Below are 16,684 nucleotides of genomic sequence, written 5' to 3'. Positions count from 1 at the left end.
ACTTCATCTGGAATAACAATCAAATGAAATACCTTGGTGCAACCATTATGTCTAATAGTAACAAAATCATACAAATATTTTCAACAGGTTGTTGATTAAAATTTTAGTTTAGTCACAAATTGGAACAAATGCTTCTTTACCATGGAAGAATAATTAATGCTTATTAAGATGGCAATTCTCCCTAAAATATTGTTTATCTTACAATATTTAGTACTATCTCCACCAAAAAAATTGAATAGGAAGATAAATATATTCTACTTATTTTTTTGGCATCCTAATAAACCAAGAATTTCCTTTGATTGGTACAGAATAGGTTGGGATAATGATGGAATAGGATTCTCTGATATTCAGCTGTATGCTACTTCAATTATTGTAAAATTATAGTGTTTGGATAAATTCATCTTATGATTCAAAATGGAAACACATACATCAAGAAATATTATTAGAAAATAATAAATATATCACAGCCAGTCATAAACAGTACCTAATAGATTATCTGGTTATTAAAATATTTTTTCATAAATGGTATTACACCCTCTTCTCAAATTCCCTATTTAAATAACATGATTTTCTCTTTACAAAACTTCATATATTCTAACCATTGTATTAAAGGCTTAATATTTTCTATGTTTCTAATTGCATATACAAATGACTGCTTAGAAATTCATAACTTTAACAGAATGCTAGTATTGAAACAGCAAAGTAATTTAATCTCTTGGCATCATCAATTCTTAATGGTACAGATGATATATATATATATATATATATATATATATATATATATATATAGTTGAAAATTTAAGGTCCAATACAATGAAGATTCTGAGAACTGGTTAATTTTACAAATATTTACAGACCTTGTGAACACATGAGGTAAATAAGATATTTAACCTACATAAGAAACTGTTCCCCAAATTATTGGAATTCTTAATAATAATGTAATGAAAAATAAATCATATTTGTCACAAATTTATAAAATTCTTAAGTTACATTTCACATATTTAGACAATTCCTATTAGAATTACTCCTCAGAAATTAGTAATGAACACTTCTCTGAAGAATACAAGAAATTAATATTAAAATCTACAGATAAAACTACAGCTTTATTGTATTGGGAATTTTTCACTTGGAAATTTTTACACAGAACTTTTGTCACTCCTGACAAAATTACAATTATTTGTAAATGAAACAGAATTAAATGCTGGAGATGTGATTCTGAAATAATAGCTGGTTGGACGCATATGGTATAGGAGTGTGAAGTAATCTCCCCTTTTGGAAAGAAATGAATAACTTTATTCAGAGTCTATGGTCAGATAAATGTAATATTCTAAATCTTTAGTTTATTTAGGCTCCAATTCCTGAGATAATTCAAAAAACAACAAAGCAAAGCAAGACCAGCGCTAAGGTTAACCATCTAAGGAAAGACTATTTCATAGCACAAGAACAGACTCCAAAGAAATACGGACATGTATAATTCATCTGTTGTAAATTTGTTGGACTTTGTGTTGACTGAAAATGAACTCAAACTTCTTGGTAAGGGCTTACAGTTTATACCTGCTGCTTATGATAAGATCTTAAAATGTTTCTGCATAATTTAAGCTTAAAATTATTGTATAAAGATAATGACATGTAAACAGCATTGAAATGTAAAAAAATCTAGTGTCTTTGTTCCCATTAATCCACCAGTGGTGGAAGTTTTCTATAATATCTGTGAAAGAGACATTAGAGAATACTATAGTTCTAAATGAAAAGATAAGCATTATAACTTAACTAAAATAGAACATGAAGCTCTTAAAAAACTTGAAAGCAATGCAAATATTGTAAAGCAAGCAGATAAGGGGGGAGCTGTGGTAATTTTAAATAGACATATGAAAAATATGTGTATGAACTGCTTAGTGATGTAGCTGCCTTTGAACTGATAAGTACAGATATCTCCAAGTTTATTATGAAAGTAAATATGGCAATTTATGAGCTACAGGTTAATCAGGACATTTCATTGGAATTGTTTAATTATTGTACGATTTCATGCCCTAAGACTCCCGTGATATATAGGATACCTAAAATTCACAAGGATTTAAACCATTCACCTATGAGACCTATAGTCTCTGGTGGTGGTTAGATAACAGAACCAATATCAATTTACCTACAAAATGTATTAAGTAAATATCTTAATAGCATTAAAATTTATATACAAGATACAAAAGATTTTCTGAATAAGCTGTTTACTTTGTCACAAAGTGTACAGACAATGGATAACATTTTATTTGCCACACTAGATATATGGTCTCTATTTACAGTTATCCCTATGGAGTATGGGATTAAGACAGTACGTCAATTTTTATGTGCCAATATGAGTATTATGGGTAGAGATGTTGAATCACTATGTGAATTGTTGAAATAATATTAGAAAATGACATATTTATGTTCCAAGACCAATACTAACATCAGAAAACTGGAGTTGCAATGGGTACATCGATTGCAAATATGTATGCTAACGTTGTATGTGAATGGGAGAAGGATAATATATTTGATAATGCAAGTGAATTAAATAATCAGGTAGCCTTTTTTTAAATGTTTTGTGGATGATATATTTTTGCTGTGGACAGGTGATGTTGGTGAATTGGATATGTTCGTTGAACATCTGAACAGCAGTACAAATTTTCTGCACTTTACAGTAAACTACTCTGAAAGTAGTATTATTTACTTAAATATTAAACTAAAGAAAGAAGATGGTGTGATTACAACTTCCATTTATAAGAAACCAGTCCAAACTAATGGATATGTCTATAGGACCAGTATGCATGCTCCTTTTACTTTTAAAAGCATAGTAAATAGTCAACTTATGAAAGTCCGTAGACTTAATACTGATGAAGAATTATGTAATTCAAATATGAATGAAATGTTAGCAGAATTTAAGGAACAAGCATATGAAGATATTCTGTTGGTGAATGCTAAAACAGATGTCCTACTTAGGAGAAATGACAGTGCTAAACCTTATTATTCAGAGAGTGAACAGCCAACTAATAGAGTGCAGGGAAAGCAACATTTGAGGTATATTATTACATTTAATAGAAAGACTGGAGGACATGATCGACAGACCACGATGCTTTGCCAGAGATGGTCTGCACCTGTCACCCCTGGGATTCAGGTTACTGGCTAAGGCTCTTGCCACCCCTTTAGTGCCTTTTTTAGGCAAAGTTGAAAGGACAAACCCACCACTGTAACAGGTACAAGCATGCAAAATCTGAAGGTAATGCTACTCAATGCTAGAAGTCTAAACCTCAAAATGCACTCTCTCGAGGCACTCCTAAAAATGGAGAACATCGATATCTGTGCAGTAACTGAGACCTGGTTCAAGGCTCTAGAGAGCACCCCTGCAATACCAGGCTACAACTCTTACCACACTTTATGGCTACCAAACCAGGATCAAAACACTAAAGATGGAGGAGTGTCCATATTCACCAAGGATATTCACACCACCAGGTTAGTTGCCCAACACAATGCGTCTGAAATTCTCCAGGTGCAACTAACACTAGGTAAGACTGCAGTCCAAATTGTAGCTTGCTACAGATCCCCCACCATGCTCCAAGATTCTCACTACACCTTTCTAAACATACTGGAAAATATTAATATACAACCAAACACCCTAATACTGGGTGATTTCAACTACTCTGCCATTAACTGGGAAAACTACTCGTGCACCAACACATTTGCCCAACTGTTCTTGGAATTCATAAATTCCAGTTCCCTGGATCAACTAATCCATAGTCCCATCAGGGGCTCCAGTATCCTAGACCTGGTCATTACCAACATGGGAAATTGATGCTCCACACCTATGGTCACCCCCTCGTTGATCAGCTCAGACCATAAGCTAATCACCCTTAACATCCACATTCCACCCCCACCCCCCAGTAAGGAAACCTCTATAAAAAACTTCTCCAAGGCCAACTTCATGCTACTCAAGTCAGAAGTTACAAACTTCATGACACCTATGCAGACGGAAACTGAAAGTTCAACTGCTGAGTCCTACACTAAGGCACTGTACAAGCACATCCACTCATGCATGAATCGTGCCATCCCAAATAGAACCAAGATGCTCTCCTCCAAAAAAAGGAAGCCAATCTGGTGGTCCCCTGCCATAAACAAACTTTACAACAAAAGGAAAAAACTGTTGCAGAAAAGAGGAAAATCCCAGGATGCAAAAAACTCCCTTACCAGCTGCAGTAAAAAGCTGAGATCCCTCATAAAATCCTCCAAAGCTAGTTACGAAAATAAAATTGCCAAAGATTCCAAAGACAACCACAAGGCATTCTATAACTATGTCAAGAATCTAAATGGCAATGCCCAGATCTGCTCTGAGCTACAACAGAATGGCATTAAATATACTGATCCCAAGGATATTGCCAATATCTTGGCAGATCGATTCAGTGTCAGCATCACCCCCCTAAATGGCCCTTCTCAATACTGGAAGATTGCCAAATTCCGGTAATAAAGGCCACGCAGGTAAAAAACGCACTCTTCTAAGCTAAGAATACAGCATTCATGGGACCAGACGACATCCCAGGCTGTGTACTACATGAACTACAAAATGAACTGGCACCTCACCTAAGTGTTATGTTTAATCATACCCTCACCTCGGGCTTCGTGCCCACTGAGTGGTGCACAGCTACAGTTATCCCACTCCACAAGGGGGGATCCACCTTGGATCCCAGGAACTACCGACCCATCAGTCTGATGAGCCTGATCTGCAAGGCCATGGAATGTATTATCATGGAACTTATAAACAAAGACATTGGCAACCTTAAAACACTGGACCCCACCCAGTTTGGGTTCTTGAAGGGCCAATCTTGTCTCCTGAACCTTATTGACTTCTTCGAATCAGTCTCCAGAGCCGTGGATGAGGGTAAGGCAGTCCACACAGCCTATCTGGACCTTGCCAAGGCCTTTGACACCATCACCCACTGTGGAATGATAGATAAACTTACTAAGCTGGGCATTAATCCCTACATCACTCGATGGGTTGCCAACTGTCTTACTGACAAAACCCACACTGTAAAAGTAGCTGACTCCAAATCCAGCTCCAGACAAGTGACAAGTGGAGTACCTCAGGGTTCAGTCCTGGGACCTCTCTTGTTTGGCATCTACTTCTCTGAAGTACAGGCCAACACTAAGGGACTCTGGCTAACAAAGTTCACAGATGACTGCAAACTGGGAGCCATTATTGAATCCCCAAATGATGTGGATACTCTACAAAAGGGCCTTACAGAAACAGATGCTTGGTGCCAGAGCAATGGACTCAAGCTCAATGCCAAGAAATGTATAGTTATCCCCTTTGGGAAAAAACATGTACCCGTGAATTATCACATAGGTGGCAGTACACTAAACACTGAAAGTGTGATAAGAGACTTAGGGACACAAGTGGACAGTGGTTTTACCTTCAATAACCACATCGCCACAACAGTCAGGAAATCCTTCTATGTGGCACACCTCATCACTAAGGGCTTTTCATCCAGAAAAAAGGAGGTCATTGTTCCACTGTACTCATCCCTCATTAGACCCATTATAGAATACAACTCCCCATTTGGTATGTACCTCTCAAGACATCTGCAACAACTGGAAAGGTCACAGAAATTCCTCTCTAAAAGAATCACAGGCCTAAAGCAGATGCCCTATGCTGACCACCTTAAAAAACTCCAGCTATACTCTGTCGCATATCGTCTACTCCGAGGCGATCTCTGCTTAACACACAAGGCCATGTCAAACCTAGAGCTGTTGAACATGCTACACTTAAAGAAATCCCAATCCCTCAGAGCCACACGCTCCAGGGATCTAAATCTTGTCATCACAATAAACAAAACATGCTGGAGGGATAGGTTCCCGACCCAGAGACTCCCCAGACTCTGGAATAGACTGCCCGTACATGTCAAGCAGAGTGCCTCTTTGGCCCTCTTCAAAAGGAACCTTGATGATTGGATGGAAGAAAGGAAATTCACCCTGGGGATCACATCAGTCACCCTGCTAGACAGGGGTCCAGGGAAGTAAATAGTGTAGGAAGAAATTGCCAGTGAATTGTTAGGGCTAGGCTTGTATAGGCCATAGGGCCGATAGCCTATTACCAACCTGTGAAAAGTAAAAGGAAATACTCAGGAAATTAATATCCCTTCGCACTCACTCTTGGCCATCAAACCCAGCTTAACCCTATGTATCAGTGGAGCTTGTAAATTTCTAAAAAAAAACTGCACTCCCACTGATGAATCCTCCTCTTAGGTGAACACATTAGAGATGCTGATAGAGGGTATAACATTTTAAAGACAACTGTAGATTTCAACAGCTCCTCTTTCTGACTCACTGGAAAACTGAAGGTTATCCATCCACACAAAAATATATAAATGAAAAAGGAATTTAGCCTCCAAAATGAGCAATGAATGCAAAACTGAATCACTGAAGCTATGCCAACATGCACTTTAGTTTTCCTCATACTTAAACTGACCCAAGACCCCCATCAAAATGGGTAAAGACCCACAGAAGATGACTCCATTTATCTGTATGCAAGAGTATTCCTCCCAAATCCCTGGATTCATGGTTAATTGACTTCAAGCATGTCTTTATTTTGGCAGCCCTCCAGAAAAACACATTTGCCACAAAACAATGTATGACACATTAGTTAGTCACATGCCTTTTTCCCTTAGCTGTCAAAATTTTACCTCCGGCATTAAGGAAAAGCAAAAAAATAAAATAAATAATTATGAAAAAGGACTGAAGTTATAAACACATTTTAAACATTTAACTCAGAAAGGTGATAGAAAAATAAGATATCAATTAACATGCTTTTTCTAACGTAAAATAAGTCTGTAACTGGAATGATTATTATCCAGCACCCTTTAAAAATAATACTAATTTTAGGAGGGACAGGGCATCATTTTTAGCCAAAAACAGGGACATCCATAAAAATCAGGACAGTTGAGAGGCATTCCTTTTCCACATTTATGCCAATGGATATCATGCAATCTTAAAAATGTCAAACTCTTCCAAAATTCCCACAGACCTTAGTGTCACTTGCATGCTGCACAGTATAAATTCCACCTGGTCTTCATATGCTAGATGGTTAGAAGTCAAGGGATTTTCTTCACCCACTCTAACATATACAGCTTGTAGTCAACATTCAAAACTGAAATAGGAAGAAAACCCCCCACAAATAACTGCATCCTTGGCCAGCGTCACAACCAATTATATAACCGCCCCATCAGTCTGACGAGCCTGATTTGCAAGGCCATGGAACGTATTATCATGGAACTTCTAAATAAGGACATTGGCAACCTTAAAACAATGGACCCCACCCAGTTTGGGTTCGTGAAGGGACGATTTTGTCTCCTGAACCTGGCTGACTTCTTCGAATCAGTCTCCAGAGCCGTGGACAAGGGTAAGGTGGTCCACACAGCCTATCTGGACCTCGCCAAGGTCTTCGACATCATCCCCCACTCTGGAATCACAGATAAACTTACTAAGCTGGGCATTAATCCCTACGTTACTCAATGGGTTGCCAAATGGCTTACTGGCAGAACCCACACTGTAAAAGTAGCTGACTCCAAATCCAACTCCAAACAAGTGACAAGTGGAGTACCTCAGGGTTCAGTCCTGGGACCTCTGTTGTTTGGCGTCTACTTCTCTGAAGTACAGGCCAACACTAAGGGACTCTGGCAAAAAAAGTTTGCAGATGCCTGCAAACTGGGAGCCATTATTGAATCCCCAAATGATGTGGATATACTATGAAAGGGCCTTACAGAAACAGATGTTTGGTGCCAGAGCCATGGGCTCAAGCTCAATGCCAAGAAATATATAGTTATCCCCTTTGGGAAAAAAAACATGTACCTGTAAATTACCACATAGGTGGCAGAACACTAAACATGGAAAGTGTGATAAGAGACTTAGGGACACAGGTGGACAGTGGTCTCACCTTCGATAACCACATCGCCACAACAGTCAGGAAATCCTTCTATGTGGCACACCTCATCACTAAGGGCTTTTCATCCAAAACAAAGGAGGTCATTGTCCCACTGTACTCATCCCTCATTGGACCCATTATAGAATACAATGCCCCATTTGGTATGTACCTCTCAAGACATCTGCAACAACCGGAAAGGTCGCAGAAACACCTCACTAAAAGAATCACAGACCTAAAGCAGATGCCCTATGCTGACAGTCTAAAAAAACTCCACCTATACCCTAATACGCAGTTCGAATGACAATAAAACTCAATATTTATTAAAACAAAAAACAACCGGTAAGCACTTTCAAATTCTAGTTTTCCACCTATACTCTGTCGTATATCATCTACTCAGAGGCGATCTCTGCTTATCATACAAGGCCATGTCAAACCCAGAGCTGTTGGACATGCTACACTTAAAGAAATCCCAATCCCTCAGAGACACATGATCCAGGGATCTAAATCTTGTCATCACAATGAACAAAACATGCTGGAGGGATAGGTTCCTGACCCAGAGACTGCCCATACATGTCAAGCAGACCACCACTTTGGCCCTCTTCAAAAGGAACCTTGATGATTGGATGGGAGATAGGAAATTCAGGGGTCCAGGGAAGTAAATACTGTGGGAAGAAATAGCCAGGGAATTGTTATGGCTAGGCTTGTATAGGCCCTAGGGCTGATAGCCTAGTACCAACCTATGAAATAGAAGTATTATTAGGAAAAAATCGGGACATTTTGATATCAGCACCTGAAATAACTAATGTTATAGGTGCTATACTATCTTTTGGATATAAGAAAAGTAGAAATTTGAAACGGAAGTTATGTTACAAGGATATGGCAAGTAAAGCAGAGGTTAAAAAACAGGTGTCATTAAATCCTGGCACTGTTCCTTGCCATAAATGTAAGTCTTGTGCTGATATTCTGAATGATGATACTTTTATACACCCAGTAAACAACAGAGTATATTTTTAGATGCTCTGCTACCTGTGATACAACAAATATAATATATATGGCTAACTGTATAAAATACACGGCATTTTATATAGGTAAAATTACAGGAAAACTTAAAGAGAGGATAACTGAGCATGAGTTGGAAATTAAAAGACAAATATCTAGCAATGCTTTGGCAAAGCATATTATGGTTAATAGTACTGAGCACAGATTTAAATTTCGAGTGATAGATATTAGGTTTAAAAGTAATGGTGGGGGGGGGTGATTTAAATAACACTTTGGAATTATGTGAATTGGAATGGATTCTGAGGTGAATGCTGAGCACTGGCCAGGATTGAATACCTCTGTTAGTATAAAACCTGTGCTCAGGAAAAAAACAAATGCTATTAAAAAGTATTTAGATATGCTTTCTAGATATATTGTTATGGTAATGTAGTATATACATGTCTTTAAGAATTGTTATTAAAAGGCATTTAGATATGCTATATAAATTGTTATGGCATTTTAAATAAGGTATGAGTATGTTAGTATATGTGTAGATAAGTTAGCTTACTTATTTGAATAGAAGAATATCCAACTAATTAGTAAGGAACTGATTGCTTCATTGTTTTATTATGGGCTGTGTCATGTGGTATTAAGTGCATAAAATTTGATGTTTTAACATAGTTGCTACACACTGAAGAAGGGTTTTGTACCTGAAAGCTCTGTGAGTTAATACATTTTAACGCTCTACGTGTCTGTATTTCTTTGGAGTTTGTTTTTATAATTCAAAAAACCCAAGTGCCTCTTCTTTGTTCTATTTTTGCAATAGCCAGAAACATAATTACTAAAAGTTGGAAAAGTAATGTTACCCCTTCTAATGTTGAATTTATTAGTTTGTCAAATATATTCTGCAGCAGTGAACTGCATACTATAAAGATAAGAACTTCTAATAGTACACATTCATATGAATCTTGGCTTAAACTTAAAGACTTGCTTGAAAAATATTAATTGTTGTTGATGTATATCTTTGATGCATTAATCAGATGTGGACCTATGTAAATAGTTATTTGTTTGTTTTATAATTGATTTATTTATTTTTAAAACCAAAAAAAGTAGTGAGGGATATCATCAGAATTAGTGACAGACTTGTGGCAGTCAGACTCCAGTGTAATGACATGGCATTATTCATAATCTCAGCCTATGCCCCACAGCAGGGTTGTGATAGTGAGGAAAAAAGTGCATTTATACAGCCATTTCTGGATCTAATAAATAAAGCAGGACAACATGAATTGGGGTTGATAATAGGTGACTTGAATGCACATATTGGGACAGACAGAACAGGAAATGAGTACTGCCTGGGTCCACGGGATGGGGTCACAGGAATAAGGAAAGAGGCCATTCTAGACTTGTGTCTGGCAAATGGCTTGATAGTATCCAACACATGGTTCAGAAAGTGAGAGAGAGAGAGAGTCACATGACCACATACAAGAGTGGCCAACATGCAACTCAGGTAGACTTCCTCCTGGTAAGGAAAGGGCACTGAGGTAGAATCAGTGATTGTAAGGTCATCCCCAGTGAAACAGTCAGCCCACAGCATAAACCACTGGTTGCCACAATGAGCTGCAAGCAGTGGTAAGAGATGACTCTAAGGTGAACAGAGACCAGGCTGAAGATCTGGAAGTTGACCAGAGAGAAAGTACAACAGTTCAAGGAATTACTCAGGGCTCTAGCACCCCCAGAAGAGGAGACAAGAGGTGGAGTTAAAGAATAATGGAAGTGCCTTAAAACACCATGTGTGAGGACTGCAGAACAGATATGTGGCCTAGAAATATATGGAAATAAGGTACATAAGGAAAGCTGGTGTTGGAATGCAGAAGTCCAGGAAGTCATCAAAAGAAAGAAGGAGTGCAGAAAAAAGTGGGGAAACAGAAAAGATGGGCCAAGCTATGAAAGAAGAAGCTAAGAAAGGATTTGAAATAGCAGAGAACAGGGCATCAGAGGCACTCTTCTAGCTTCTAAAAAGTGACTCAGCATTTGGCGCAAAGAAGCTATATTAGGTTGCAAGGCAAAGACAGAAAGATAAAGAAGACAGTCAGACACCCTTCATAAGGGATGCCAGCAGTAACCTGGTCACCAGTCTATAGGACATCAAAGGCAGATGGAAGGAGTACTTCTAGCAGCTTCTGAATGAAGAAAAAAACACAGTAGCTGTACTGCCCCAGAGAAGCCCACCCTAGAAAAATTAAGAACAGCACTAAGGAAAATTAAGTCAGGGAAAGTAGCAGGATCAGATGAGGTCACAGCAGATATGGTAAATATACTGGGTGAGATAGGGGAAAGTGGCTCCTGAGGACACTCATAGCAGTGTGGAGAGAAAGGTGTATCCCAGATGACTGGAGAATAAGCATACTTGTGCCACTGTACAAGAACAAAGGGGACATCCACAACTGTGGGGAGTACAGAAGTATCAAACTCATGTCACATTGCGTGAAAGTTCTGGAAAGGGTGAATGATAAATGGATATGTAGAGTAATAGAAAGCAAGATAGGAGATGAGCAATTCGGATTCAGATTAGGATGCAGCACAAGTAAGTGACCTGATGTTTGCAGTGAGACAGATAGTTGAGAAGAAGCTAGAGATAAGGAAAGAGTCCAACTGGAACATGCCTAGATTTAGAGAAAGCATATAACAAAGTCCCAAGAAAGCTGATTTGGGCAGTACTGTGGTACTTCAAAGTCCCAGAAACATTGGTAGAATTACTACAGGCTACGTACAAGGAACCAATCACTCAAGTACAAATAGCATTTGGTCTCACAGAGGGGTTCCAAGTGGGAGTGGGTGTGCACCAGGTTTCAGCTCTGAATCCACTGCTGTTCATACTGGTGAAGGACGACATTAGCAAACAGGTTGGAGGGGAGAGATCAACAAAGTTGCCGTATGCAGATATGGAATTACAGGCAGACTTTGAGGGAGAACTTCATTGAAGGATAGGGGAATGGAATGCAAAACTGAAGGCACATGGAATGAAAGTAAGTACAGATAAGACAGTGGTAATGGCAGCAAACTGGGGAAATTAGAAGAAGCTGAGAATTGAGATAGAAGGGAAGATAGTGGAACAGGCTAATAGCTTCAAGTATCTGGGAAAGATGGTTGAAGTGAAGGGAATTCTGAATGAAGAGGTCAAAGCTAGAATCAGAGGGGCTGCAGCCAACTGGCATAGGGTATCAGGTGTAGTATATGACAGAAGAATGCCGTAGAAGTTGAATAATAACATGTACAAAACAGTAGTTCAACCAGTACTACTGTATGGTATAGAAACCCAGGCAATAAAGGCAAAGCAGATGTGAAAGCAAGAAGTGATGGAAATGAAGTGCCTGAGAAGGTTGATAGGATACACACTGTGGAACAGATGAAGAAATGAGGACATAAGAGCAGAAGCCAAAGTAGCTCCAATTGCAGAAAAGATCCAAGAGAACATATTACAGTGGTACAGGCACATGTGCATAAAAGCAGAAGACAATCTGGTGAAGAAGATTTTTGACAGACTGGACGAAGATAAGAGGAAAAGAGGGTATCCAGCAAAGGGGTGGATGGGTTGTGTAAGAGAAGATCTGCAACAGTCAGGCATGAGTGTCGAAGAAGGCAGGAGTGTGGCATTGAATCAAGAGAGATAGTGACAGTTAATACAACACTCCAACCCCATGTAGAAAAAATGTGAAAAAGGGAACTGAGGATGATGCTTCCAAGAACCTTTTTTTCTGGATCATCATATGTCCAACATATGCCTCTTATTTGCACAAACATTTTTTCAAGTCTTGTAGGGATATAAACATATTTGTGCAAATATTTTTGTGCAAAAATGGAAAATGTTCTCAATATAGTTGTATATCAAGAGTTAAGACATTGTCCCTTTCCATATTATCTGTTATATCTTTATTTAATTGCTTATTTAATGTTATTTTACCTTTATACTGTACTATCTTCTTAAATCTAATATTATCTTATATGATCTGCATGTTGCTCTTTTCTTGTCTGCCATTTATGTTCTGGCCTCAGTTATAAAATCTACAATTGTTGGTTTAACAAAATTGCCATCCACCTCTGCATATCATCTTTGAACTTTAACATTCAACCTGTATATACAAGCTGATCTGAGTTCAGTAACACAAAACTTTGTATTGCATCATCTCATTTTACTTCATCCTATTTTATCATCTGCTCCGAAAATATTTTCTTTTTCTTCCTTTTCCAAATGTTCCTTCTTTTTATCTATATCTTTTTTATTACTATGTATAGCATAATATTTTGGTGTTATGCTGTTTTTCCAAGATTTAACTTTCTTTAAGATAAAGACTTGCTCAATAACTTCATGTATATAAGGTAGTACATTATATTCCTTTCCTAGATCTGCCCAAATGCACATGTGATCATTTTACTACCTTGTTGGGCACTATAACTATCATGTACTTTCATTTGGACATATATTCCATATTCTGAATCACATATATTAATCTAAATTACATGGCCTTATATGATACTTCCAGATCTGGAAGTTTCAGTACACCCTGTTATTTGTCAATGTTAGTTTTCTTACTGCACTCTTTTTCTTTTGTTATCTCAAAGAAACCCCTTAATTTATTTTTTATATTCTTTCATGTCCTATCTCTCAGTTCATACATCTATAAGTGTAGCCTAAAGAACCAGTGAGACCAAAAACATCTTAATTGCTCGTATCTTGCTGTTAATGTCGATAAATAACTATTTCATAGTCTTATCATTTGAGTAATTTCTTCACACATTTATTTAGCTGTTTGCCCCACATCTCATTTCAACTAAATTCCCAAATATTTTGTCTTGTTATGACCCCACAAAAAGCAGAATCTCTATGCCAGGTCATGTACTGGGGCACAATTCATTACTGTAACTTCATTTTTGTTTCATTTACTTTATATCTCACTAAACTATTAAATATTTTAGTTTATCAGATTGAATAGTTATATCACATTCTCTGGATTGGTAACATAATATTGCATCATTTGTATAAGGGGCTATTTTTTTGTCAGTATTTCTCCATTTATATCCAGCTATCTGTGATTGTCTTATGCCCTGGTTAATGGCTCTAAATACAAAGAAGAGTAATGATGTAAGTGAACACCCCTGCTTAGTTCCTCTTGTAAGGCTAAAAGCTTTAGGCAACTGGCGTCAACACTTCACTCTAACTTGAACTCCTCTGTTGACATTAACTATTAATATTGTCAATGTTTGTGGAAACCCAAATGGTTCAAACACTCTCCTTATAAATTTCCACCAACTCTGTCAAATACTTTCTTGCATCCAAGCCTATTAACATTAATAAATTATTATTTCCACTGCATCCTTTTGAATCATAAGTGCACTGTTAATATTGTCAAATGTTTGCCTACTTTCTGCAAAACTACATTGCTCCACGTCTATTACTATCAGCGACATTTTTGCTATTCTGTTTGCCAACATTGTCATAAACCCTTTGTAGTCATTTTTATTTACTTATTTATTTAACCTTTGTTAACTGGGAAAGTCCAATTCGGAACAAAGCCAATTTTCAGCAGAGGCCTGGGGAGAAACCCTTCAGATGCATGTCTTTGTAACATGGGAGGAATCCATAGCACCCGGAGGAAACCCAAATGAATGCAGGGAGGACATGCAGACTCCACACAGAAGGCACCCTAGCCGAGAATCAAACCGGAGAACCTCTTGTTGTGAGGCTAGAATGCTACCGCTGCACAGACCTCTCAACCATACCAAATTCCTCAGTATTTACCAGTTTTGAGGGCAAAATAATGGGGTGCCACGAATTCCTGGGTGGCCCCCTTAATTTCAGTCTTTTTTTTTTTTTTTTTTTTTTGTATTGCCACTTTAAATTTTTGACTGATGTCAGCACGCATCACCAGCCTACAGGGTGCATGATGACATCAGCTACTGCCTGTTGGACTCGGAGGGAAATAGGATAGGAAATATAACAGTGATGGCGTGCAAGCAGCATAATTTAAATTTTGCAGAGTCCCCGCACGTGTGGACATATCCTAGCCTCCAGGTAAGAAAACAACTATTATCTAAGGGCCCTAAGAACAATTGTTACTTGTGCATTATTTTATCTTTATGATATTTTATCTGCTGGTGTAATTCTGTAGTAGTTCATTCAATCATTATTTAATATCTGCTGGTGTGCAGAAGTTCATAGTTTGTTTGTAGAACTGTTATGGCTGTTCTGCTGCTAGTGTGCAAAAGTCCATAGTTCATTCTTAAGTCTCTGGCCAATAACTGCTATGGTTGTTGTGTATTTATGGCATTATCTGCTGTACTTAGATTTATCTGCTGGTTGTTGATGCATTTAGTTTTTTTCATCTGTGCTGGCCGATTTAGTTTTAGTTCTAGTTCATCAGTGCTGGCCAAATTGCATTATGTTATCTGTGCTGCTGGCTGTGTAAGTCTGTAGTTCATTAAACTTTAATCAGTATTTTATCTGCTGGTGACAATGCAAATGTCCGTAAGGCTTCTGGATTTTATGGCATATTGTACTGACGATTTACATTTGTTATCTGTGCTGCTGGCTGTGTTGTGGATTTATATCTGCTGGTGTGCAAAAGTCTATAAGTCTTGTGAATTTATGGCATTATCTGATGGCCGATTTACATTTATGTTATCTGTGCTGCTGGCTGTATAAGTCCGTTTAACATGCATCAGTATTTTATCTGCAAAACTCTGTAAGTTGTGTGTCTACCTGCATTTAGTTTTATTTTCTCATTATCTGTGCTGCCTTTACATTATCCTGTGCTGCTGGCTGTGTAAGTCCGTTTAACGTACATATATCTGCAAATGCTGGCTGATTTTTATATTATCTGGGCAAGTCTGTTTAATGTGTACATCAGTATTTTATCTGTGCTGGATGATTTAGTTTTAATCAGTGCTGGCCAATTTACATTTATGTTATCTGTGCTGCTGGCTGTGCAAGTACGTTTAACGAACATCAGTATTAGATCTACAAATGCTGGCCGATTTATATTATCGGTGCAAGTCCGTTTTAAAGTGTACATCACTATTTTATTTGTGCTGGCTGATTTAGTTTTAGTGAATCAGTGCTGGACTATTTACATTTGTTATCTGTGGTGCTGGCTGTGTAAGTCCATTTAATGTACATCAGTATTTTATCTGTAAAACTCTAAATTGTGTGTGTACCTGCATTTAGTTTTGTTTTATTTCATTATTTGTGCTGCCTTTACATTATCTGTGCTACTGGCTGTGTAAATCCATTTAACATACTGCAAATGCTGGCCAATTTATTACCTGTGCAAAGTTTAGTGCTGTTTATGCCAAGTCTGTTTGTGGTTGTAGTAGTAGCACAACATGTAGAATACTTGCTTTTGATGTAGAAGGCTGTGGGTTCTACTCCCACAGTATGGAGATAAATTGCTGATACTGTGTTGTACTTTTAAAGGTGGTGGATGCTGCTGTCCTGTGAATGTCCTCTTTGGTGAAGATACCTAGTAACTATGAACCTGTTATCAGTTTGCCATCCATTCTCTATTGCAATATTACTAGCTTGTTTTTTTATATAACAGGCAATTTATTCCTCAAGGGCAACAGGGACTTTATTTGTAGATGAAACAATGAAATGTAAAGTTGTTTGCTAGCAGCAACCATTTTATTAGTTAGAGATCTCTTTAATGTGGAATTATTTAGATGACTTTTACTTCTGCGGAGATTGTGCATATTTACCAATACTTGTAG

The sequence above is a fragment of the Protopterus annectens genome, chromosome 1.part2 (assembly GCF_019279795.1).
Source record: "Protopterus annectens isolate FY-2018-M chromosome 1.part2, PAN1.0, whole genome shotgun sequence".
In the NCBI taxonomy this organism is placed as follows: Eukaryota; Metazoa; Chordata; order Ceratodontiformes; family Protopteridae; genus Protopterus; species Protopterus annectens.
The sequence above is the reverse complement of the archived record's forward strand: the minus strand, read 5'-3'. Positions refer to the sequence as shown.